This window comes from Chrysemys picta, chromosome 8 (genome assembly GCF_011386835.1).
Source record: "Chrysemys picta bellii isolate R12L10 chromosome 8, ASM1138683v2, whole genome shotgun sequence".
Classification (NCBI taxonomy): domain Eukaryota; kingdom Metazoa; phylum Chordata; order Testudines; family Emydidae; genus Chrysemys; species Chrysemys picta.
In genome coordinates this window covers 99,729,154-99,754,372 of record NC_088798.1, presented here as the reverse complement: position 1 = coordinate 99,754,372, position 25,219 = coordinate 99,729,154, and the positions used below count along the sequence as shown (strand labels likewise).

Here is a 25,219-nt window from a genome sequence, read left to right as displayed (position 1 = left end):
TGTCTATTTATATTGTAAGCACCTCAGGACAGGGATCAGGACAGGGACTGTCTCTCACTATTAGAGCTGGCAAGGAATTTTTTTGACAGAACATGCTGATTTGTGAAAACCAAAACTTTTTCACGGGAAAGAGTCGGTTTCAACAAAGTTTTGGTTGAGAAGGTTTCTCAGGTCCCGGATGAACTTTCTGGTCAAAACCAGACAGGGAATGGAAGAGTGACCCTGGAATTTGAGAGAAAGTACATCTGTTTATACTAGGTTAGACTTTGAGCCATGACTCAACCACACACTCATAGCAAGCAAGATAAAAAGAATTTGCATGCCCATGGAAATCAGATCCCAGACTTGGAATACCCAAGTGCTTCGAGTTCCTTTGCTAAATCAGGCAAATCAGAAATTTGAACGCAGGTCTCCTGCGTCCCAGGTGAGTGCCCTAAGCTCTTGGCTAGTCTAGGGGGCTTGTGACTGGGTGCTAAGCAGAAAACTGCTTAGCCAACCCTCTCTCACTCCAGCTTCAATGAAGGGAGGTGAATTGGAGCTGGGTAGACCACCTGGCCCTGATTGGGGAAGCTTGAACAGCTGCTGCCTCATCAGGCTGGGGCTGGATAAGAGCCCCAGGGGAAGGAAGCCGGGGAGAAGCTGGAAAGTGGAAAGCTGTAATAGAGGAAAGGCAGTGAGGGGAAGCAGAAAGAGATCGCTTGCCCCCTCTCTCCTGCCGGCGGCCTGCAAAAAGGGGACTACGTATGTGGTGGAAAGGTGGTGGGAGCACAACCTGTAAATAAAAGCACCAGGTGGGCACTGCATCTAAAGGTCTTTGTGAGAAAGAAAGGTCTCTTTCTCAACCCAGCAGGGGCAGGAGCTAGGAGGGCCCTGGGGGGACGCTGCTACACGGTTCTTGCTCCTTTTCTCTCTCTTTCTTTTTTTTTTTTTTTTTTAAAAAAATTAGAAAATTCTCCATTTCAACCTGATGCAGAATGGGAAAATCTTTTGAAATCCTGAAAAATGTTGTAGGGCAAGAATACCATTCTCTTCCCCCTCCCCACCCATCTCTACTCGCTGTGTGTTTGTGCAGTGCTGAGCACAATGGGAGCCCAAGTTTGGTTTGGGCTTCAAAGCACTGTTGGAATACAAATACAATTATGAACCAGACTCGACCACTCCGACTCACGTTGAGCAGACCCTTGCTCGGCTACGGACTCCCTGTGTGACCTTGAACAAAGGCCAAAATCATTTCCAAACTTCGCTGCCTAAAGTTAGGCACCGACATAAATTGCCTCATTTTCGGAGGTTCTGATCAAGAGTGTTTTCCATCTACAGAGGACCCACCCCAGGTTAAATGGAAACCCATATCATAGAACAGGGGTCGGCAACGTTTGGTACGCGGCTCGCCAGGGTAAGCACCCTAGTGGGCCGGGCCAGTTTATTTACCTGCTGACGCGGCAGGTTCGGCCGATCACGGCCCCCACTGACCGCGGTTCGCCGTCCCGGGCCAATGGGGGCGGCGGGAAGCGGCGCGGGCCGAGGGATGTGCTGGCCGCGGCTTCCTGCTGCTCCCATTGGCCCGGGACGGCGAACCGCGGCAAGTGGGAACCGCGATCGGCCGAACCTGCCGCATCAGCAGGTAAATAAACTGGCCCGGCCCGCCAGGGTGCATACCCTGGCGAGCCGCGTGCCGAACGTTGCCGACCCCTGTCATAGAATCATAGAATATCAGGGTTGGAAGGGACCTCAGGAGGTATCTAGTCCAATCCCCTGCTCAAAGCCATATGTGTAGATTTATATAAATAAACCCTGAGATGAGACTCCACCCCTAACTCTGAGTCAATTTGATTAAAATGGTAAAGTAACTGAATTTCTGCATTACACAACTCACTAGGTGTGTAGTAAGGAAGGCACAGAACCTAAATCCCGTTGAAATCAATTGGAATGAGGTGCCTAAATATCTTTAAGGATCAGGCTGATGTACTCAACCTCGGAAAGGTGGCATAAAGTGGCCCGATTGCTTTCGAATGTGGTTAAGACCGTGAAATTCCCACCCTCTGTCACAATGGCGCAGAGGAGACGAGTCCTACCTGCAATTTATTTTTCTTTTAAGAGGCTTTGCGATGATCTGTGACACCCATAAACAAAAGTAGCGGGGGATCAGACACTTACGTGTGAGCCTTGTCATATTTCAACACTGAAAGCATGAAGTAATATATTGCAGTAATCCGTTACAGAAAACTATTAAATATTGTGCAACAGATGTAGCAATTTTTCAAGCAGCCAGCACATTGTTCGTCACATCACTTAATGTGCCAGTGGAAAGTACTCAGATATTACGGTGATGAGCGGGCGGTATGAGAACCTGTCTAGAATAGAAGAGATATACAAAAGTCCCAGTTCATAAAATTACCTTACATTAATATTGTTTTTATTATTTGTATTGCGATAGCACCTAAGAGACCCAGTTGTGAACCAGGACCAGATTATGGTAGGTGTGGTACAAACACAGAACAAGCAGTGAGTTTACAGTCTAAGGGCTTGTCTAATGGTGCTTTAGTCCACACCTGAGGGGTGTAAATTTCATCCACACTAGCATGTCATGCACTAACAAGCCTGTGTGGACCCTGTAGCACACAAAAAGCTCCCCAGTGCATGTTAATATAGTTCGGTTTCACACAGCACGACACTGATGTGCACTAGGGAATTTGCTGTGCACTCCAGCAGGGTCCACCTGGGCCAGTTAGTGTGCAACATGCTGAAGTGGACTAAAAGTTACACCCCTGTAGAATGGACTAAAGCACCTTGTAGACAAGCCCTAAATCTTATCAGATTGTGTTGGACTATGTATTGGGATTTTTTTCAGTTGTGGCTTTACATGAGAAATGGCTAGGTAATGTCAGATCTATGGAGTCCAAACTATCTGTATGCAATTCAATTTGCCAATTTCACACACACACACACACATTCTGCAAGAAATGCTGGTCACCGAACACCAGCCGTTGCCAAGACATCTGCAGCCAGAAAGCTAGAGGAAACACTGTTGGCAGAATGGGACTCCAAAAGAAAAGAATGGAAACTGAATGATTTCCCCAAATGGAGGTTGGATAGACCCATCAGAAACAAATTAAAATCAAAACAACATTCTGCAAGAAACAATGGAACAGATGTAATAATATTTATTATTGGAACCAGTGAAACATGCCAATTAATTTTAAAGAGACTTAAAGGGATCAAACCATTTTTAACTGCAAAGTATTGTAACAATACCTTCAGCAATGTATATGCCTTTCCCTGAAGGTCAGTGTATAAATGAATGTTTAAAAACTCCTACATGTCCAGAGGTGGGCAACAGCCAGTCTTTATTGTATTCATTGTATTAATGGCAGAATTGCTATCCCTAAAATGCTACACTATTATAGCATTGAGAACGCTGACATCAGTTGCCACAGTGCAACATCACCTAGCATCCTCATAGTACCCCGAGATGATTGAAAATTAGCCCTGAAGCAGAGAGAGCAGAACTACCACCAGCACTGGCAGCCTCTTGTTGAATTTGTTTGACTAACATAGCAGAAATATGATCACAGCTTAAGGACTTATTTAGCGTAGCCTTATCTCTTGCATCAATTATTTCTCTTTTAAAGTCCATGAGTACAACATATTAGAAAATAAAATGTATTTTCCATCATTCTCTCTCTGGGCCTAAATTCAAGTCCCTTCTCTAAATTAGGCAGCACACCAATTTGAACTTGAGTCTCCAACATCCCATGTGAGGGCTCTAGACTCTGGTTGGTTAGTTGGCGCTCTCTCTCTCTCTCTCTCTCTCTCCAGAAATTCTATCCTGGATCTAATATTGATGAATCAGCATTTGCAACAACAAAAATTTGTTGAACAATTCCCAACCAGCTCTACTTATTATTGATCCTTTCATCCTCCCTCCTCTTTTCCTCCTCTTGCTTGTCACAGTTAGTGTTATATCTTTTCTGAAATGAGATTGCAATTTTCCTTACATAACAGGGCCCTGGCTTCCTATGTTTTATACAGTGCCTAGCACACTGAGGTCCTCCTGATCCTGACTGGAGTCTTTGGGTGTTATCACAATGGAAATAAAGAATAATATTAATAAATTTCTGTTTTTCCAAAAAGCTTGGAAGTAGGAGAGGAGAAGAATAAAAGATGAAGGGGTGTGGAATCCACAGGAATCCACAGGATTCCACTCATTTAAATATGCAAACTAAATCCTGGACATATATCCAGTTAAATGGTAAGCAGTGTGAGGAATACTGATAAAGACAAAGCTAAATGTAAAATCCAAAGGCACAATTTGAATTACAAACTCAGGAAGCAGAAGAAAATGTAAATAAAACCAATTCAAATTTAATGTGTAATTTAGCAGAGATTTGTTGTTGATTTTGGATTTAGTCACCTCAAAAGATAAATTGCTACATGATTGCATGCCTTCACTTTGTATGTTTTATGACACTGTTGTGATCTCAGCAAGAAAGATTCATTTTATTTCCTTCCTCGTGGCTTAGCGTCAGCAAAATGTATTTAGTTTGGCGGATTCATAGTGATTGTGAAAATGTTTTTGTCTGTGAATGTGGTATGTTTTCCCGACCAGAAAATTACAAATAAGTCCAGCCCTTACTAATGCTGATAAGTACCTTACCCTCTGAGTGACTTGTAAGGGAGTTCTAAATGTGCAAGGAATGCAAGATCAGACCCTTAGTACAAGGGTATAAGTGCTTCAACACATGGGTGAATACTAAGAAGGTTAAATAAAATGGTAGACTAGAAGCAGAAAGAGTTTTAACATTAGACTGAGCTTGATTCTCCACTGCCTTGCAGGTTGGGTAGTCATTCACATTATGGCCTGGCATTGGGTGCTAAAGCCTTCTATTTGCACTGAGCTCACAATATTTGTTTTATTCTGCGGCTTCAGACCCCACCAGCACAGGGAACACAACAAATCAATCGTATTGCTTGAGCAGACTTCATGGGTAACACCAGCTTGCTAATAAAGAGGTAAAACAAGGAAAAGCCAAACTGGACTTTGTTTTATAGAGGACAAATCAATGTTTGACCAATAGAAAAACTAATAAGTAAATTGGGGTTATATTTAAGCTTCCAAACAATGGAGCATACCATTTTTTTAAAGCAATTGTTCACCGTATCCTCTAACTTACTTCCGGTTGTATGCCGTACCAGATACATGATACAAAATGCTCGCACCATGCTGTCTCTGCTATTTGGTACAGTTCAATGAACATCTCAAAGGTTGCCATCATGCAAGGGTTGCTACAACAGTCATCATGGAAAGGGTTAAAAAAACAAATAATGAGAAGCAAATTGTCCAAGGGTATTTTAGCTGCTGAAGTGCAGGTGTCAGCTACGGACCCCTCGGAAAATACAATATTTTCCCTACCATCAGCACAACGCCCACAAGGAATTAATTTCACACTTACAGCCAGATGCTGCAATCACTTGCTGTTGGGAGAGAAAGGACTCACCACAGTTCATATACTGGTTTTCCTAAGGTGTAAGACATATCCAGCCAAACTGTGCTCTCAGTGACTGGTGTGAAACTGGAGTTACTCCATGACAGGCAATGAAGTTCTTCTGGATTTTTATCAATGAAGCCAAGATTAGAATTTGGCCCATTGTCCATTGTTCACAGAAAGCAGGAGGCTTTCTAGCCATTTAGCTCTTATTTATAGGTTTCTCAGGAGAAGACAGCTCTCTAGGAGCCAAGCCTTTCAGTTGTATTCTTCCCTTGCTTATTAAATACTTGATTATTAACTCCAAATTCCACAACTGTGAGGACATCTTTTTAAAAAGTATAGCTCAGAAACAGAAAATATGTGTCATTGTACAATGTAGCAGTCAACAGTATGGGTTGCTTGATGTCCCTGAGTGATTCCTTCCTTTCCTCCACTCTGCTGCACGTGACGTATGGAATTTATAATATGCAACTAAAGTGGCTGATGTAACAAATAGCTTTAAAAAATAATAATAGGTTTCGTCTGCCATTGCATTATTCTAGCTTAACACTGGTGCAACTGTGTTGATTTCAACAGAGCTCGGGTGTTACAGTGTTGACTCAAACACTACATCCATAATTATACTCTGTGTAGTTTCCCATAAACCATGAGCGAACCTTATTTCTCAGACTGGATGGTTTCGAAAGGATGAACGTCACATCTTAATGAGAAACAAAGTAGAGTGTGTCTGTGACTCCGTAAGATCTTCCATCTTGAATCCCCTAATTATATCACTGCTCCCAGCAGCCTGAGTCTCCATATAATTCTGCCAATGTAAATCTGGAGTCACTCCATGGACATCCATGGCCTTGATTTTCCACTATGTCCTAGCTGCATTCACATGTAATGGACTGTGGTAGTCATTAGGACCTGGTTGCGGCACCTGATACAGCAGTCTAGCCCCAGTATAAGCTGCAGCAAGAGGGCTCCTGTTCTAACTAGCACTGCTGGCCTAAGTCCCTGTCACAGGCTGGCTGGGGCCAGTAAATGAAGTAGGTCCAGCTCCCCTGTGCCAGAGCAGGTGCTCCCATTTGGGCAATTAAGAGGATGGGGCAGCATGTGAGGGTTATAAAGGACCAGAGGGGAGCCAGTCAGAGAGATAGACTCAGTGAATCAGAACCAGTTAGGAAAGGCCAGGGGAGAGCTGCCAGAGGCTGTATGTTTGTGACCTGGGGGAAGGCTGACGGCCCAGGAACAGCAAGAGGGGTTTGCTGGCTGGGGACTCCAAGCCAGAGAGTCAGGGCCAGAGGGCTGAAGGCAGGAAAAGCAGCAGTGGAAGGAGTTCCCTGCTTGTTCTAAGCCGGCAACCAGAACCAAGTGCTGGAGAGGGCCAAAGGTAGGGGGTAGCAGAGGAGCTTAACCACCACCATCTCCAGGGCTGCAGAGTTGGACCCAGAGGAACCATGAGAGGACCAGGGAAGTTAGGGATGCTCATCTGGCAGGAAGGCTCCCCAGCAGAGAGGCAGTGAAGATTCCCCCAGGAAGACCGAGGTTGCATTCCAGTTGGAACGCCTGAGGCGGCTGTCCTGATACCAGGACAGAAGAGAACTGACAGAGACTAGGAGTGATCAAAGGCGCCAGTGGGTGATATGTGAGGCACCCACAGGACAAGATGTTGGGTGATCTTAATGACTGTTTACACTGGTGGTGAGAAACGGATTATATGTCTGACAGATTGTTTTGAAATACTGTATGTTTTGTTACTGGGGACGCTGAAAGGGATGTCATGGCGCAGCCTGCCGCTAGAGGGTGCTCCAGGTGGGACTGCCCTATGACAGTTCCTTCCACAGGCATAGGTTACCTCTTAACACTGCAGCCAGAGATGTGATTTGCATCTTGTGTTGACGTACCTGTGCTAACTGTAATCTAGCCAGCTTGCTAAAAATAGCAATGAGGATGCAGAGACACAGACTTGGGCTGCCTGTCCTTCCCCCCCCCCCCCCCGAGTACCTACTCATTCATGCAGCCCACACTGAAACCCATGGCGCTGCACCTTCATTGCTAGTTTTGATGAGCTCCACTCTGACATGCCCTGTCCCACCCTTCCTTCCCCTTACATCAAGGTGGGGGCAGCTGGCTACACTGGCTACACTGCCTCTGCCAGCTCTGTGAAAATGGTGACTCCCCCAGTACAGGGTGAATTCTTTGCTGGAAATCTCTGGCTGGTTTAAAGCCACTTTGCACCATGTGGCCTCAGCAAACCACAGACTCCTGCCCGACATCTGAAATTCAGAAACAAACTCTTCTGCCTTTTATGTCTGTGATGGATCACATACGCATGTACTTAAAGTATTTGTGCACTGTCCTTTGTTATTCATACCCATAAAGTGGAAAGTTTTAAACTGACATTGCTACTGAAGTGATAATGCCTGAACTATTCCTAGTGCATACTTCTTATGCTAAATCCATAGCTCAGAGTATACATGGAACAAATGGGAAACAATGTGAAATGCATCAGGTTGTGCACCGGTAATTGCTGGAGATGTTATGCTTAAACAAACTAATAATCTGCTTTAAACTGTTTGCCTTCAACCTCTTGAAAACTAATCCAAAGAAGCCCCAAAATAGCAAAAATCTGTTTGGTTTGGAGCCTGAAAAAAGATTAGGGAATATTTATTTAGCTCCCAGTATTTTCTGAGTGTACTCAAACCTCTCTTCATAAGAATCTGAGTGCAGAAGGATGAGCAGAGGGAATAAATAGCACAGCGGGCGACAAATTAATTTACAACTGTGAGAGATCTCTCTTTGTCTTTGTAATGTAGTACTTGACATCTCTGGACAGCCTCCCCATTAAACCTGCCTAGTCACATTATTTTGCGATACAGCCTGGCATGATATCATAAAGCCGTATATCTGATTTATCAGGCTTTATAATGGAAAAGGCAGTAGGCAGCAAATTGGAGAAGGAAGACAGGGAGAAGGAAGGTGAGAAGCAGCTTTGGTGCCCAAAGGGTGGCAGTAAATGGTGTGTCCCAATAAAGGAAATAGGACCGAATCCTGTCTCTTTAGAAGCTAATGGGCGTTTTGTCATAGCATTGGGATACCACACAATACCTCCAGGAGTGTTTGGGAAGTGGGCTAAGCAGCACAATCTTGCGATACCTGTAAAGAGCTGTAGTTTGCTCTCCTGTTCAGTACACTGTATGGGAAGGCAGCCATAATTTGGCCATTGAAATTAAGCTTTTTCCTCATTAATTTCTCACTGCAGTATATATTTTCCAATGGCAAATCTGAAATATTAAAAACAAGAAATCAAGACTCTCAAAATTCAGGAAATGCAACAAAGTTAAGACTGAATGTTCTCAGTCCTAGTTGTCCTCCTTGCATATATACCTTTTAGGGAAAACCTTTAACTACTTCTTCTCTCTGTGGGCTGAATCTTCAAATCCTTTCTCAAGCAAAACTCCCGTTGAAGTCAATTGGACTTTTATCTATGTTAGGCCTTCAAGATTTGTCATGATATCATTATATGTTACCTATCATATAGTACAATATTTAATACAATACAAGCTGGAATGTCTTATGCAAAGAATATTGGTCCATTGTTGTACAGGGAACTACTGAAAGAGAAAAGATGAAGTAGGAAGTTATAATAATGGAGACTGCAAGGGTTGGTATTTAGACAGTTTGTTTGCTTTAAACATCTTTCAGAAAAGCGGAGCCGTGAACAGCACCTAATTTGAATATGTTAAGATTTATTGGCTGATAAGACAATAATAATTAGATTGTAGCCTATAAAGAAGCACAATGCCAACCAGGAAAAGACTTCTGTGATTAAAGGGGGGTAATACGCTAAAACTATTTGCATAGTGTTTGGCAGGAGGACAAAATGCAAATACAGGTTGAGCTTGTGCTATAAACATGAAAATAGAGGCACAGGGCCAGCGTAACTCACCCTGGTGTAAATTATTCCCTTTTGTGCTAGGCAGGCCCCTGGATCAGTATATCTCCTGATTACCTTGGTCATACCTCCTTACTGGCTAGCACCACCCACTTTTCTAGCCACTTCTATGGGACCCTGGCAGATGAGAGGCTGCAGCATCTTTGTCCGGCTAGATACTCCCCCATAGCAGACTTTCCACCACTGGCGGCCTCTACCACCATGGACTCTGGAATGAATTTAATTCTAGCACTATCTAAAGAATTTATAAAGCTTTGCTTAGGGACATAGACTCATCTTTGCAGGAGTAGCGGGGACGTGCATTACTGGTATGTCTCCACTTGGAGCAGGGCAGGGGGTGTGATTCCCAGTTGGAGAAGACATACCCAGGCTAGGTCTGATTGAGCCAGTACACTAAAAATAGAATGTAGCCAGGGCAGCAGGAGCAGCTAGAAGGGCAAGGCACATACTCGGGGCAGCTAGCTCTCATGCCATTTGTGCTGCCCTGGAGTGCGCCAGCTCAATCAGAGCTAGCGCGAGAATGTCGCCGTGAGCTGGGAATCATGCCCCCAGCTCAAAGCGGTGACATACTGTATACCTTACTAGGGTCAGCGTGTTATCTATGCAGAGTTCCCCATACTCAAATGAGATTTTACCCTTAATCATATACAGTGGGATTTTCAAAAGCAAGGTCCCATTGAGAGTCACTGCAACTTGTAAAAAGAACAGGAGTACTTGTGGCACCTTAGAGACTAACAAATGTATTAGAGCATAAGCTTTCGTGGACTACAGCCCACTTCTTTGGATGCATAGAGAGTGGAATAAATATTGAGGAGATATATATACACACATACAGAGAGCATAAACAGGTGGGAGTTGTCTTACCAACTCTGAGAGGCCAATTAAGTAAGAGAAAAAAAACTTTTGAAGTGATAATCAAGCTAGCCCAGTACAGACAGTTTGATAAGAAGTGTGAGAATACTTACAAGGGGAGATAGATTCAATGTTTGTAATGGCTCAGCCATTCCCAGTCCTTATTCAATCCTGAGTTGATTGTGTCTAGTTTGCATATCAACTGCAACTTGTGCTACTAAGTCAGTAAATTAGAAACTCTGAAAATCATGCCCACGGTGATCGACTCTACTGAAGTTCTCTTATTCATGGAAGAAGACTGATGAGCTTGAAAAGGTCAATTACAATCTCATTATCAGCCCACTGCTGACTGAAAGGGCTCCCTCGCTCTCCTTTCTCCTTCGAGACGAAACCTCAAGAAACATACTGAAATGTATTTACTTTCAATGATGCACGCTGAAAATATGTGCTTCTACCAGTCCACTCTAGTCATTGAGCAAAACATTAGAACACAGCATCAAAGATACAAGAAAAATAGCCCCACCATGCAATATTAAACAAATGGGTAGGGGGAAGCTACATTACTGGCGTTTCACAGGACCACATGCTGCCGATGCATAGTGGACGAGGTGCCTAATAGTGAAAGCAGCATTTTAACTCTGCATGCAAGAGACTAAAAAGAAATCGCTAATTTAAATAGGATGAGGTGCTCGTTCCTTTAGAGTCTGATCCAAAGTCAACTTAAGTCCAGGGAAAGGCTCCTATCAACTTTGACTGGTCTTCGGATCAGCTCTTTGATTGCCACCAAAGTGTATTGCATACAAGCCAGATCCTCAGCAGGTGCAAAGAGGCACAGTCCAATTGAAATCAATGGAGCTGCACTTTTGACGCTGCAATGTTGATTTACATCAGCTGGTGGCCCCGTATATTTAAAATGAGAGTTTGTTGTGAATCATTTCCCTTCACAGAACAAGTGAGAAATGAGTATAAGAAATTTAACTTCAGACATATGATAGTAATACATAGCACTTACATAGCTTTACAACTTCGTATAATCATTAATTGATTAACCTTCACCCACTGCTTTTGGGGCAGGTAAATATTCCTACTTATTTACAGATGGGGAGCATGAGTCAAAGGGAGATTAAATGACTTCCCCTCTGAGTTACATTCGGAGTCAGGATTAAGACTCAGGAGCTAAAAGGCTCTCAATCCTAAATACAACTGACTAACGATGCTTGTTCTCATTCCCACATTGTACTACAGCCTGAAGCTCCAGCCACACAGTATCTTTTTACTCTTCCTCTAAGTGATGGAACATTGTTTAGCAGCTTCGAAGATGAACCTACTATGCACAAAAAATTGAGACTCTCTTATAATCTATGATTGAATAAGAAGAAAAGTAAGGAGAAGATGATTATGGACCCCATGTAGGTTATGACAGAGCACAAGAGCAATACAATGCTGATTTCTGTGGAGGAACAGGGAGTTGTGCATGAAAAGGGTCTGAAAACATACCCATAGTCCTTTGCACAGACAGTTGCTGCGGAGGGAATGTGAGAGAGCTGTCGAGAATGTTCTCCTAACAACTCAGCGAGAGAGAGTACTTGGTATGGACATGAAAACACGGCATAAAAACTGCTCTGGGGTCAGCAACTGAACCACATAACTTGTAACCAGTTAAGCTGCACATACTCCGAACTGACAAGTCATACAATTCCAGCTATACCTACTGGATTCCAAACTACAGGTCAAGTAAATACCAATTTGTACAAGGTGCACAAAGAATAGAGAATAGGCTGAGTGAGTTATCAAGGATGGATTTTTTCTGTATTTACACCACCAAGTACACTGTTTGGCTCTTGGACTCTCTTCAGAAGTCTGGTAGGTGTAACATTTGCTGGAGTTCCGGCAGAAAAATGGCTACAGCTACAAAATTACCCAGAAACAGGCCAGTCAGTTGACTGCATTATGGTCAAGGATTCTCCTCCTCAACATCAAGGCATCTGGTCTATACTCCTAATGAACAGAAAAACATAAGTGAGAAAGCTAAAGAGAAAGCATAGGACTGGTAGATTTCCTATAGCGCAATCCAACTACTGTACTATGAAAAGCACAGCATACAAACATAACTAAAACCATTTGTATTATCAGATTACTGTAACATTTCCTTGATGCATGATGCCTTCAAAATACCTCAAATAACTGAATGTTTGATCTGCTCAAGAGATACATAATTTATGGAAGCATCTGTCTTACTATTTTATTACACATTTTTAATAAATCAAATAACTCCACCCTAAGACACAAGCCTTAACGTGAGTAACTAAACAATCCAGAACAGGCATCCCTGAGGACTCAAACTGAACACATATTAAGCCCTAGAGGTCTAGGCGAGATGATAGCCAGAACTATTGGCAATTCATCTGTTGTCATAAGTAATGTTTTTATAAAAGTCAATAGCAAAAGAAACATAATTACTTTATCAAGTTAGTTTCCATTCTACACTGCTTTATACTCTGTGAAGCCCTACTGAACTGAATGGAGTTGCATATGGTGGAAGTCAGCATGAAATTTGGCCTACAGAACTCAATAAAGTCACACACTTAAAAAACCCAAACACATGTGGGCCAGATCCTTAGCTGATTTATACCAGCTCAGGATCTGGCACTCTTGTCTAAAGGTATCTCAGGAATCTAGAATATATGCACAATTATCTTAACAATGTACATGTTGCATGATCTCAAGTAAATCCCATAGTATAAAAGATCAAATGGGTTGAATTAAAAATGGATTTTGCTATGGTTCTGTTCCCACCTCATTTCCACCAACATTATAGCAAACAGTTTCACTAACAGGAATATTCATGGTATAGTGGACAATAGCCAGAAAGTAAAGTTTGAATTAATGAACGCTCGCATATACACTGTTAAACTGATTCTTATCCAATCCAGGAAAAGAAACAGTACCATGTGATCTAGATACCCAATTCCAACTATCCAGCCCAGTTGGAATTTTGGATATTGAGTTCTGGATAGTGAAATGGTCATGAACAAGCCACAGATCAAGAATTGGTGATTCAAAATATTTGGCAAATAATTCTGAACAACAAATACATTTGAGAATATCTTAAACGTCTCGCAAAAGAGAAGTGGAGGTTAAAGTCCTCACATAAATGATACAGTATCAATTTTCCACCTACACCTACATGCAATTAAAAGAGAATGGTTACCCTTCTGTGAGTGTCAGAGGGGTAGCCGTGTTAGTCTGAATCTGTAAAAAGCAACAGAGGGTCCTGTGGCACCTTTGAGACTAACAGAAGTATAGGGAGCATAAGCTTTCGTGGGTAAGAACCTCACTTCTTGCATCTGAAGAAGTGAGGTTCTTACCCATGAAAGCTTATGCTCCCTATACTTCTGTTAGTCTCAAAGGTGCCACAGGACCCTCTGTTGCTTCTGTGAGTGGATATATATTGTTTCCATCTGGGTCCCAGTTGTCATTCTAGTCCTCCTTCCATTGAAGTGGGACCTCTCTCAACATATGTCTGTATTGAAGAATGGCTACAAATTATTTACTGCTGAGTAATGTTACAAATAACATAGACTATTTAATGGATACCGATTTGCATTTTTGTAGCAAACACAAACATATTCCTAAAACATCTGCTGTTCCCCCTCTTATGAGACTGAAGGGACACTGCAGTAAGTACCACTAAGGACAGGTTAGCAGAAGGCTGGTGCAAACCCTTACAAATCTTTTGTTCTGTTTTCTCACTAAAACAGCCAGCAATGATGAATCTCAGAAACACAGCCCTTAGAATTTGACCCTTGAAACCTACATTGATTGTGTTAGGGAAGGGAGAACTACGTGCAAATAATTGCTGCCTCACCCTCAAAATTGTCTCCTAGCAGCAGAAAATAGAACATAAAGAATGTTAAAGATCTACTTGTCTTATCTTGCTTCAGTTCCTGATGGGTTTGTGCAGACAGGGGCATAAATTATAACTGAAAGTAATGACATTTGAGAAAACAGATTAAGGCATCTCTTTTCCCATCTGCTCTGTAGGGGCCAGATTCCTATCTCTGGGACACCTGTGTTAATGCTTAAGTGACACATAAGCATCAACATAGGAGAATGCATTCACCTGTATCTAAGAGTATTCACACTGAGTCCCTTTTCATGAGCTGGGGAAGTCAGGCGGAAGGAAGATTCCTCAATTATGCCCCGTATTACTGCCCTGACTGATGGCAGCCTTCATTGTGGAATATTGGAGGCAGTTCCCATTGAAATCCCTCAGTGCTGTTTCTTCAGACAACCAGAGAGAGTCACAACTGGTTGAGGAGAGGTGGTCCACTATCCACTGGGGCTGAAGGCAGATTCTCTATGGTAGTCCCAGCTCCCACCTGACTGTGGAATTCAGGTTGAAATCAGGACCTGAAGTTGGATCTTTCATGTGGTAACAGGTTTTGCTGCCTCTAGAGTTCTCCGCCAGTCCATGGTATTTTTTCCAGTCTGAATGGCGGTTATTCAAACTTCATCTAGTAAAGTGTACAGCTCACCAAGTATGCTCATACCATGAGCCCAATTCTCAGTGATTTGTCAATTCCTATAGCTGTTGGAGTCAATGGATTCTGACCCCAGTCAGATGATGGGCTATGAAACTCTGGCCCATGTCATGCTGGTAGGGGCAGGAATCAAAGGCAATGACTTACCCACATTCCTGTGTGCCACTCCTAGGGTAATATCATTTGGTCTGCTGAAAAAATTCAAGACAGAATTCTGGAATGAAATTCCGATCCTTTTGAAGTCAATGAAAAACTTCCATTGTCTTCCGCGGGGCCAATATTTCACCCTAGGTATCGAAATGCGTAGTAAAAAGAAAAGTCAGAAGACATAATGAACAATGCTATGTCTGGCACAAATAGCTGTTTATGGTTTGTTTGATCAGTGCTCGATGATATTAAGCGTGCTAATCTGTATTCCTGAGAAGCTGTCAGGAGGCTTGTTGATGCCAAGATGTCTGTGACTTAGTGAAATGATTTACACTTTATTTCTTCCTCTTTGGGGCATGAGCCAAAGCCCATTTAAGTCAACGGAAAGGCTCCCCTTGACTTCAGCCAGGGCCGGCTCCAGGGTTTTGGCCGCCCCAAGCAGCCACAAAAAAAAAAAAAAGCCGCGATCGCGATCTGCGGCGGCAATTCAGCGGAAGGTCCTTCGCTCCTAGAGGGAGTGAGAGACCATCGGCCGAATTGCCGCCGAATAGCTGGACCTGTCCGGAGTGGCCGCCCCAAGCACCAGCTTGCCAAGCTGGTGCCTGGACCCGGCCCTGTCTTCAGCCCAAATACACACAGGGACTCTTAGGCATTGCAATGCTGAGTGTTGCTGCACCTAATTTTTAAATACCTTCAAAATCACTAGACTCCACAAACCCTTGGCTAGACACCAGGCTGCCCAGACAATGCATAGTGAGAAATATGTGCCTAAAAATGCAATCGACAGAAGCCAGCATGCTGGGCAGGGAGCCATCTAGGCTAACCAATAGCAAATGCTGAGGAGAGTGTAGGCCTGGACATAAGGAATTTGCCTTATTTTTTAGTAGGCATGATTGGGAAGATAAATGGATCAGACAGGATGGCTGTCCTAGCTAAGGTAAGGGGGAAGACCTCAGTACTATTTACAATGGACAGGATAAGCCTGGAATGGAAGGGGAGGTAAAGAGTAAGTCGTGAATGCACAGTGTGTGGACAGAATATGCTGTACAGGGATTCATAGATTCATAGATTCTAGGACTGGAAGGGACCTCGAGAGGTCATCAAGTCCAGTCCCCTGTCCTCATGGCAGGACCAGCTACTGTCTAGACCATCCCTGATAGACATTTATCTAACCTACTCTTAAATATCTCCAGAGATGGAGATTCCACAACCTCCCTAGGCAATTTATTCCAGTGTTTAACCACCCTGACAGTTAGGAACTTTTTCCTAATGTCCAACCTAAACCTCCCTTGCTGCAGTTTAAGCCCATTGCTTTTTATTCTATCCTTAGAGGCTAAGGTGAACAAGTTTTCTCCCTCCTCCTTATGACACCCTTTTAGATACCTGAAAACTGCTACCATGTCCCCTTTCAGTCTTCTCTTTTTCAAACTAAACTAACCCATTTCTTTCAGCCTTCCTTCATAGGTCATGTTCTCTAGACCTTTAATCATTCTTGTTGCTCTTCTCTGGACCCTCTCCTATTTCTCCACATCTTTCTTGAAATGCGGTGCCCAGAACTGGACACAATACTCCAGTTGAGGCCTAACCAGTGCAGAGTAGAGCGGAAGAATGACTTCTCGTGTCTTGCTCACAACACACCTGTTAATGCATCCCAGAATCATGTTTGCTTTTTTTGCATCAGCATCACACTGTTAACTCATATTTAGCTTGAGGTCCACTATAACCCCTAGATCCCGTACTCCTTCCTAGACAGTCTCTTCCCATTCTGTATGTGTGAAACTGATTGTTCCTTCCTAAGTGGACCACTTTGCATTTGTCTTTATTAAACTTCATCCTTTGGTTCCTACAAATTAACCACACCAATCTGGAAGTGTATAATGCAATGTGTAGTTAAGAATGCATGAGTTATTAGTGTTGGTCAAAATGTATATAAGGAAAAAAGTTTTGCTGTGTAACTCTGGATGTGAGGTATATCCTATGCTGACCCCTACACTTGAATCTGATCAACTCAGCGTAGCTTTGCTATATGCCAGATAAAGGAACCTGAGTGACGAGACTGGAATCAAATTGAGTTCTTAGGGAACTGAGTGGAAGAGGTCTTGGGCTGGGACCTGGTGGAGTAGGGTGGGACCCCAGTTCCCCTACCTCCGCTGCTGCCAACCCACCCCAGGGGTGGCAGCCTACCCACCTGAGGCCAGACAGCCTGTGTTTGTTTGCTGTCTGCCCCAGCCAGAGGGCTGGACCATAGATTCCTATTGCTCTGCCCTGCCCAAAGTGCTTGAGCCTGACTGTGGTGGTTGTAGGTCCCAGTCACGGGGCTGGGCTAAAGGCTACCAGGGCCATAGAGTCTTTATTGATTTACCATGCTAATCCCATGTTGTTCAGCTGTCGGCCACTAGGTGGCACAGCGAGGCGGAGTGGCCTCCCTCTGACGCTCACAGGGAGGACCCACTCCACGCCACTAGAGTCAGTAATGTGTGTAATTCTTCAACATACTCAGCCTTCGTACACAAACAATGGAAAAAAGTTGGATGGTTCTTCATGATCTGCCAAAATGATTTTTGAAAAATGCTAATTAAACAAGTAAAGAAGCAAAGGGTCAGAATGAGGTTGCTCTTTTGTGCCAGCTGGACCGTAGTCTAGATACGAAGACTGGTATAGTAGTCTGGTATACGAAGTCATTAATAAAAGAGGTCTTAGGAGCAATGCTAATGCATCAGATCAATAGCAATCTTTTTCCACAGTGTCAAGAGTTCCGAAAGAAACAACGTGTCTGAGAAATGAAACACAATTGACAGTATAATTAAGAACAATCATAGAAAAACTGTTGCTTGGATTAAGTCTGCCTATTTTAAGAGCTGCCTCAGCAAATTATTTGATTGGGCGTCTATATTGGTGCACAAGGATCATTGTCTCTCACCTATAAGATGAGCCAAATCAGTAATTGTGCCCTTGTCTCATAAGCCTCTTTGGACTAGAGAGTAGAGAATGTGGATGTAAAGCTAGGACTTTGTCCTGACAAAGGGAGATATAGTATCTTATTTTTCCTACAGCACCCAGTGTTCCAGATAGTTTTCGTTTCCCACCACTGACGTAAAAGGGAAATTGTTTTGTGGGTAAGTGTATGTCTCAGGGCTCTGTGGGCTGTGTTATTTTACTCAGTTTGGAATTGTGTCTTGAAATTAAATATTTCAGAAGTCAATTTTGACATCTGTTCTATACTTCTTTGGTGATTTTCTTTTTGTTGACCTGCTACAGTGACTGCACATCAAAAATCGGTACAGACCTTTGAAGAACTAGCCAATGATTTCAGTGTCTCTTTGGCAAAACCAGATGATCCTCGTGGATTATAACATGAAGCTGTTTAGGACTGGCATTGCCAACTTACCTGCAAGGTTCTCCTTGCCTGGGTACAGGCTAAGGCAGATCAGTATTCTAAATCGTTCAAAGCTTGCCAAATCTCTAGCAGGAAAATACAATTATGTGAGAACAGTCATTTTTTAAGCAGAAAGAAAGAACAAATATAGAAACAAAGAGTTACTTGGAGTTGGAGAGCCTGTCTCTAACAGCGTCCAACTACTGATGCTTGACAAAGACTAGGCAAAACTAATAATGTAATGTGCTTACCTACAGTGTATTTGTGGGGAACTGGAGAAGGGCAGATTCGTTTTGAACACTTTCAGGTGTCAGGGTTGGCCCTTCCAGTATGAGTTTTATCTTAGCTTGTTTTGATACATATGTTCCTAATGATCATGAAATTATCCAGCCCTTTTAACAATGCAGGAACCGATTTCAGACTAACTATATCAATGCACTGCAGAAAGAAGTATTTTCTTTTACTCATCACTAACTTTTTTAGGTGAATTCCAAGAGTTCATCTGATCTCATGCTGTGGGACAAGGTAAAAAAAGAAACTAATCTGTTTTCCCTCTGTCCTTTTTAATTCTGAACACCTCCCTCTTAGAAATCCTCACTGATTCTCTTGCTCCTCAGGAACACTAATCTTAGTGAGTGTCCATAAAACTTTTGTAAAACTAAACTTTATTGAAATTGGCACTCTCCCAACCCCAATAAGTCTAGAGGCTACTGAGAACAGAAGTGTTCTTGGACATGGTGACAGACACTCAGCAAAGGATACTATCCCGATATCCGGAGCTGTGCTATCTGCTGGTGCTGGGCTTTCCTGCATCACTCTGTACATTTTGTCCTGTTAATTTTATGTAAAGCCGATATGTCATTTAACTGAATTATAGTTGCTGTGGGAGTAGAGGGGAAGGTTGTTATGCTCTACATTGCCTGGAGAAGGTGTGGGAACGAGACACTGCTGCTAATTCTGTGTTCCACCTAGTGCAGGGGTAGGCAACCTATGGCACGTGTGCCAAAGGCGACACGCGAGCTGATTTTCAGTGGCGCTCCTGGCCACCGGTCCAGGGGGCTCTGCATTTTAATTTAATTTTAAATGAAGCTTCTTAAACATTTTAAAAACTTTATTTACTTTACATACAACAATAGTTTAGTTATAGATTATAGACTTAAATAAAGAGAGCTTCTAAAAATGTTAAAATGTATTACTGGCACGCAAAACCTTAAATTAGAGTGAATAAATGAAGACTCGGCACACCACTTCTGAAAGGTTGCTGACCCCTGACCTAGTGCATTCTGAAAAAAACACACAGCGACATATCTAGCTGCTATGAGGCTTAGCATATGCTCATGAGACCTTACAGCCTTTTCTTCCAGAGCCAGAGGATTAGTAAAAACACACAGTCCCATTTGTACCAGTGACACCAGAACCAAAACTTCTCCCAAAGCCTTTGGAATATGGAGCACTGCTTTTGTTTCCAATTTGCTATAGCAACTACTGCCCTCCTCTTCAGAAAGGAACCATTTGCTAGGAAAGGTCGCCAAAGATCTTTGGAATGAATCAGAAGCTAAAGGAGGATGGGGAGTAAAATGAGTAGGAAAGCACTGAAGTTTGGGAGATCCAACTAGGGAGCTTGTAGAGCATGGAAGATTCAGCCAGAATTCTCAGCACAATCTTTGCAAATGCCAATCCCCGCTGCTGACACAAAGGACCCAGCATGCTATAGTATTTGTGCCTTTTATAGTATTCGTCTATTTGCAATATATTTATTTGTGCAGCCTTTTTCTGTAGCTATTTTCTGTTTCCCTACCCCCTGGTTAGTACCCACAAATCATTCAGTGGAATCTGCCCACCTCCTATACATTTACAGTCTGATTTTCTGCGTTTATTAGATGATTTTAAAAAACAACACTCTGTTTCTCCTCTGCAACCTAATTGCATTCAAATGATGCCGTCAGTAACACTTGTGCAAACCCACTGAAAGCAAATGGGTTGCTCAGGTTTAACCAAGGGCATATACAGGTCTGCAGAATTGTTATCACTGGTGATGATATTGTGATCCAAGAATGTCTTAATGCCAAGTGGCAAGGGGGTGCAGGGGATCTCCTGATTCTGGTACGTACATTATGGTTCACCGGAGAAAATCATGTGAGGTCTCAAATGGAAGCTGGTGTCACACTGGTCCTCAATATTATTGTGAAACCTATGTACAGATATTATGTAAGGAGTTAGGTATATACTGAAAATGTGTTCTTAAAGTCTGGGTGTGGTGGCTGCTCACCAGCAAAGGTGACCAACAGGTTTTCTGTCAGACAAGATATGTGTCTTCATCTATCTGTTTACATGTAAACTAAGAATTGTCTCATTCACAGTGGGTCATCTATTATCAGTCTGAACTGAAAGCAAACGAAGGATTGTGAGGACTTTGGAGAAAAAAAATCTAACTCGAAGAGAAAAACAGCCGCGGGGAGGAGAGGCAAGAGGGAAGGATCCTATCTGGAGATATACATCAAAGGTTTGTTCCACTGTATTTGGGATACAAAGGGGATGCTCCGGCACCCTTCCCTGATGGAATAAAAGGCCTGCACTTTTGCTTCATGAAAAAGGGATCTCAACCAGGCTGGGCTGAAAGTGCTGAAGAGAACTTTGGGTGAGATAAACTTCTTTAGACAAGAGAGTAACTTCTTAATGAAGTTTAGTCTCTAGAAAGTGTGTTCCAATTTTGTTTTATATGTAACCATTTATTTCCAGTCATCTTACTCACTATCACTTGAGTCTCTAATCTTCAATAATAAACTTAGTCTAGTTTTCACTATAGATATGTCTAAGTGCTGTGGTGTTAAGCAAAGTGCTGGATCTGAGTTGAATCTTACAGGCTGGGCACTATTCCTTTGGGAAAAGCAGACCTGGTAATTCTATGAGAGTTCCATGGAGAAGGGGCTGGACACTACAGGGAATGGTCTGAAAACTTGAGGATCGGTGCGTGTCTATTGTTACCTGTATGGAGACAGGAAGGCCTGTGGAGGCCTAGAAGATACTGCTTGTGCTGCCAGATGCTATTGGTTTCACGGAGCTGCTCCATAGCAGGAAGGAACAAGACTGCTTCACGCTTAAGGGCAGATGGTGATGCGGTGACTCTCAACCCTGGATACCCTGTGGGGCTGTCAGAGATATGAAAGATGGAAACAACCCATTCAGACTGCCAAGGTCCAGAGTGAATTTGCAGGGCTGGCTGTTGTGTTTTACTTGCATACTGAGCCAATTTGATATGGAAATGGGGGAGGCACAATGAATATGGAACCTCCATAATGCCATTTTTTTAACAAAGTCATTATTCAGGGTATAACCACATTTTACAATTGCTGGCTTCAAATTACGACCTACTTCTCTTTCAGCCATATTCACTGTCTGTGTCATTGGTTAGAATGCTTTATTTTTTTTAAAAAGGCTTAAATATGATTTTCTTTCTAAGGAAAAATAATGAGTGCATGAAACTCAGCTTTCATTAATAACTAATACTGCAATAACAGAACAGCAGGTCTGTGGAGCACCGATGAAGTCAAGGGGAAAGAGACTTTAGTTAACAAACTTCCAAAGGTTTGTTACAAATAACCAAAGGGAGGGCAGGGAAATAGTGTTTTATAAATAATGGAAAATCCCATCTGTATCCTTTGAAGCTCTACCAATGTTGTTCAGAAACTGTGGAATTCACGCCTGTGCAGAAGGCTAGCAGACAAACTTGGCTTAAATGGGACTTAAGTGGCCTTTGCACTGGCTGTCTGCATAGCCATGAATTTCATCCCGTGTGTGTGTGTGTGTGCGTGTATGTGTGTGTACACACTCATATGTTGAGCACACTTGATCTAAAAATTTATCATGAATGCTTTTGCTCCTTTCAGCTGCCTAACATCGCATGAGATGAAGTGAAGTGATTTATCTCTGTACTTAACCACTCTAAATTATAGTAATTGTACCTAATTGCTTTAATACTTTCTTCTGTGGGTGTTTCATTGCCATGGTTACTAGTCATGTGTAAACAGTTATCAATTATCTCTCAAAGAGAATATGCTTAAAAAAAACCCTCAAAGGCTATAAAGGAGGGACCCAGATGTACACTGCATTTACACGCACAAAAATCGTATTTTTGTAATGTGAGACCGTAGATCTAAAAAAGCCAGTAGAACCAACTGGTGAGAGTGTGTATATAAAATATATGCACTGGGACCAATTCTGCCATTCTTCCTCACATTAAATCGTGCCTTTCTCTTCTTGGAATCCGTGGGACTACTTCTGAAGTAAGGTACTACACCATGCGGGTCAGGGTGGTAGAACTGGACCTGGGAATAGTATAGAAGGTTCAAGTAAGGAGTCAGATTTTCAGGTAAATTCACATGAAAGTACTGTGAGTGCATGTATAGTCCTGAAAACTGCCTGTGCAAACCACCAGCTAACCCTCCAGCTGAGAACATTCATCAACAAATGTTTTCTAGGCCCTAATTCATCCAGCAAATATGTGCTCCTGGCTTGAATCATTTTAACTGCTTCCTGGAGCTGATCAATAGCAGGAAATGGCAAATACAGATTATAAGGAAACCTACAAGAGCCTCTCGGAATTTTGTTTCAAGTTTTGATTTTGCTATTTGGGAATAAATTTATAGAGTAAATAATGGGAATGTATTTTATAGGGAACTTGAAATATAGAGAGAAGATTTAGCATCCTAGATTAACTTTTCAATACCAATCCAATTTATTTCAGTATGAAATATGAAATAAAACTTTATGGCAATTTCCAAAACTAAATATTTATTTCTAGGAACATCTTGTGAGCTACAGACTACACACCCGGGTGCAAATGCAAGACAAAATTAGAGAATGCAAATAAGTTAGTCAACAGAAAGTTAGGCACAACTGAAAACATATTTTTTTTCCAGTTCATCAGCTGATGGCAGAACTTACTTGTAATCCTGATATGTATATCCTGAGATGTTTCTCAGATCAATTGTAGAGTGTCAACACACTGCTCTTCCATGTTATTACCAGTCTTATTTAATCATTCATGAGGAACAGTTTCAAAGAGAAGAAATAGATACCTTGCAATGCTCTGATTTGGGAGCTACTCGTTCGGAGTGTAACAGAAAATCCTGGCTGCTGAATAATTTAGGGCTATAAGGAGAGTTTTCTTAAACTGACCCAAGGGAAGAGAGCAATGTCTAGAATTTAAACTCATAATGGAAACAAATAAAAATCAGGAGAAAGCAGTGGCTGCAAAAAGAATAGAACTATGTATTGCAAAATTCCTCCATTGTTTAACATTTACTGAGGGGGACGCAGACGTTTTCGCTCAAATGTTTCTTGTTTCCAGAGTCAGAGAGTTGAGATACAAAGCTCAGACCTCCAACCTACAATAGTCAAACACCAGAAACAACCATTCAGAACTAAAAAAAAAGCCATTCCAAGTTAAAGCTGAAAAGGTGGACTTGACACTGTCTTGACACACCCGACCATTACACATAACACACGCATCACTGTTTGCAACTTCCTCTACTGATCTAATACAATTCCCTAAACACGCAGTTTACAGAATGGAGTTTCATACAGTTCGTTTTCTCTGACACACACAGCCTGTACTTTCAGTCCGATGGCTGTTATACGGGAAATCAACAAAACACGAAAGAATAAAAGTAAAGTCTCTGTGAGAGAGCCCATTGCATGTCTCCTTTGCCACAGGTTGCATCTGCAGCGAATGCAAAATGGCCACTGCCTCTGGCAGACAGCAAACTTGGAGGAATTTAAAGTGCAATATCCGGGGTGGGGAAATTAACAGTGCTTCTGAATTTCCTACTGTTTGTGTAAGTCTGACTCCTCTCTGAAATTTCTGACACAATATGCAGGAATTTAAGCATGTGACTTCCAATGACTAATTTACTCCTTAGTAATGACCTGGGCATACTTAAGCATTAAACAAGGATTAGCTGTTCCCAATATTTTGCTCCCATGGCAGCGAATAAGCTCCTGTTTCAGGCCATTTTTATAAACGTTACTCCCATATTGACTAGCACCTGATATGCATTCCATTCATGGTACCTTTCTCTCAGCTAACTGCATATTAAATCTAAAAGGGTGGTTAGCCTTAACCCAAATACTGTCTTAGTCTATCAACAAAATAAACCAAATGTATGAAGCCAGTGTGACTTCAATAATATATTTTCTAACCATTGGGATACAAGAAAAGGTTTAAGCACTAATAGCTCTGCCTCCATACCGTGCCAAAAGCCCACATATTCATGCTTTTCGTTTAGTTTCTGGTGAATAGTGTTCTGGATTCAGGATCAGGAGAACTAGGTTCCATTCCCAGCACTGACCTGCTTTGTGACCTTAGTTATGTCATTTCCTCTCTGTTTTCCCTTCCACCCCTTTGCCTGTTTCACCTGTAAGTTCTCAGAGCCAGGAACTGTCTCTCAGTGTGTGTGTGTGTGAAGTGCCTTGCACAAGGAGCCCGGATTTCAGTTGGGGCCTCTAGGCACTACTGTAAAATAAATATTTAATCATCATAAATAATGCTCTAATTTACATGATGTCACCAATGTCCCCTAAAAGTCCAGCACCTAAGAGAACCACATTTCTCCTCCAGTTCTGCAGCAGCTTCTAAAGGGCCATGCCAAAAGCAAAAGAAACTCTGGACTGATCTTCTTGAATATTTGTTAAATTTATGTCAAGTCCCAGGCTCTTACCTCCAGGTGTGACTCTCTTCCCCTCCTCTCCAGCACGGATCCGCCTCTGCAGAGAAAGAACTGAGCCCTAAGCACTTAGGGAATTATCCTGAAACAACTCATGCGAGTAAACTAGGTTCAGTACTCCCACTGCAGTCTATGTGACTCATCATCAG

At 42.4% G+C, this 25,219-nt stretch overlaps 1 protein-coding gene across 1 annotated transcript in view; it reads left to right on the top strand.

The window, feature by feature from the left end:
* Positions 1 to 339: 339 nt before the first annotated feature.
* Positions 340 to 25,219, top strand: part of CXCL14 (C-X-C motif chemokine ligand 14) — a 45,707-nt gene continuing 20,827 nt past the window's right edge. The window contains exons 1-2 of the mRNA XM_065555015.1: positions 340 to 424; positions 20,706 to 20,848. The gene's annotated coding sequence lies outside the window, so the exon portion shown is untranslated. The remainder of the gene's footprint in view (positions 425 to 20,705; positions 20,849 to 25,219) is intronic.